This window comes from Sapajus apella, unplaced genomic scaffold, assembly GCF_009761245.1.
Source record: "Sapajus apella isolate SASKATOON/1434 unplaced genomic scaffold, GSC_monkey_1.0 scaffold89, whole genome shotgun sequence".
In the NCBI taxonomy this organism is placed as follows: Eukaryota; Metazoa; Chordata; class Mammalia; order Primates; family Cebidae; genus Sapajus; species Sapajus apella.
The window spans coordinates 4,135,649-4,138,042 of record NW_022437029.1 but is presented as its reverse complement, the minus strand read 5'-3'; positions in this window follow the sequence as shown (position 1 = coordinate 4,138,042).

Here is a 2,394-nt window from a genome sequence, read left to right as displayed (position 1 = left end):
CTTTCTTTCTTTCTTCTTTCTTTCTCTTTCTCTTTTTTTTTTTTTTTGAGACAGACTCTTGCTCTGTCACCCAGGCTGGAGTGCAGTGGCTCAATCTCAGCTCACTGCGACCTCCACTTCTCAGGTTCAAGCGATTCTCTTCCCTCAGCCTCCTGAGTAACTGGGATTACAGGCATGCAACACCATGCCCGGCTAATTGTTGTATTTTTAATAGAGACGAGGTTTCACCATTTTGGTCAGGTTGATCTCGAACTTCTAATCTTGTGATCCACCCACTTCGGCCTCTTAAAGGCTGGAATTATAGGCATGAGCCACCTAGCCCGGCCTTAAACTTCTGTTCTTCATAAATCACTCAGTGTGTGGTATTCTGTTATAGCAACAGAAAACAATAAAGAGTTTAGGTATCTGAATCTTATTTAATAAAGACGTGCTGAGTCACATGTAGAAGACATTTTTACTTCTCAGGATCTTACAACTGCCCTATAATCAGTAGAAAAGGAGATGCCCAAGATTTTTGTTTCCACCTTTATTCAGGCTCGACTGAAGGATCTTCAGAGGTGCTGGGATCAAATAGAAACACTTTCTGGCTCCTCCTATGCTCTGTTGGGCCTAGCAAGTGGGTTAGGAAAGATTGTTCCAAGAATGGGTATGTCAAGCAACAAAAGTATGTCCTGGCTGGGCGTGGTGGCTCAAGCCTGTAATCCCAGCACTCTGGAAGGCCGAGGTGGGTGGATCACCTGAGGTCAGGAGTTCAAGACCAGCCTGGCCAACATGGTGAAACTCCATTTCTACCAAAATACAAAAATTAGCTGGGCATGGTAGCATGCACCTGTAATCCCAGCTACTCTGGAAGATGACACAGAAGACTGGCTTGAACCCAAGAGACAGAGGTTGCAGTGAGCCGAGATTGTATCACTGTATACCACTCCAGCCTGGGCAACAGAGTGAGACTCCATATGAAAAAAAAAAAAAAAAAGAATGCTCAGCTAATTTTTGTATTTTTGGTAGAGACAGGGTTTCACCACGTTGATCAGGCTGGTCTCAAATTCCTGACCTCAAGCAATCCACCTGTCCGGCCCCCCAAAGTGCTGAGATTACAGACATGAGCCACTGCACCCAGCTCATACTGCTTTTTCAGTGAATAGTATTCTTTTTTAAAAAAATTTAAATCAACTTAGTTATCTTTTTCAGATTTTCTTTATGAAATGACTTGTATAAAGAAACATGCAGGCCAGGCACAGTAGCTCACGCCTGTAATCCTAATACTTTGGGAGGCAGAGAGGGATGGATCATTAGAGGTCAGGAGTTTGAGACTAGCCTGGCTAACATGGTGAAACCCTGTCTCTACTAAAAATACAAAAACATTAGCCAGCCATGTGGTGCATGCCTGTCATCCCAGCTACTCCAGAGGCTGAGGCAGGAGAATCGCTTGAACCCAGGAGGCAGAGGTTGCAGTGAGCTGAGATTGCGCCACTGCACTCCAGCCTGGGCGACAGAGAATCTGTCTCAAAAAATAAAAATAAATAAAAAAACTTATCTTTATGAGAGTTTCTGGTCAATCTCCCTCACTCTCTTTCTTCCTGCCTTGGGTAAATCAAGAGTTGACAAGCCACACATTTTGCAAAGGAAATGACAATAATCATTCACTCCCTGGTCATATGTGATTCCCGCATTAAAAGCATTCTGCAGAATATAGCCATTTGTTTTGGTATTTGATGCGATTTTGAGGATTCCCATCAAACTGGATGAACAGGGAATCCCTAGGGCAGCCTCCAAGAGCAGAAGAAAAGGGATGACTCAGATGTGGCTAAACATCAACAAACTGAAATGACAGAGTGAAAAGGACATTTCAATTTTTAACAGACTAGTGCTAAAACCAATGATTAAGCACCAATGTTCTCGGGCTGTCAAGTTTTCACAAATATGCATAATACATTTATCCGGTAAAGAGCTTCACATTCGTTGAACTGCAAACTTGCAGAACTTAGAACAAGATCTTGCAGAAGGCTTACAAGAAAGCCTATGACTCTTGTTAAGTACAAGTTCCTTGGGCCAGGTGTGGTGGCTCATACCTGTAATCCCAGTACTTTGGAAGGCTGAGGCAGGCAGATCGAGAGGTCAGGAGTTCGAGACTGCCCTGGCTAACATGGTGAATCCCCTTCTCTACTAAAAATACAAAAATTAGCAGGGAATGGTGGCACAAACCTGTAGTTCCAGCTACTCGACAGGAGAATCACTTGAACCCAGGAGGCTGAGGTGCAGTGAACCAAATCATGCCGCTGCACTCCAGCCTGGGCGACAGAGCAAGACTCTGTCTTGGAAGGAAAAAAAAAAAGAAGAAACTCTTTTTTTTTTAAATTTTTTTGAGATAATGTCTTGCTCTGCTGCCCAGCT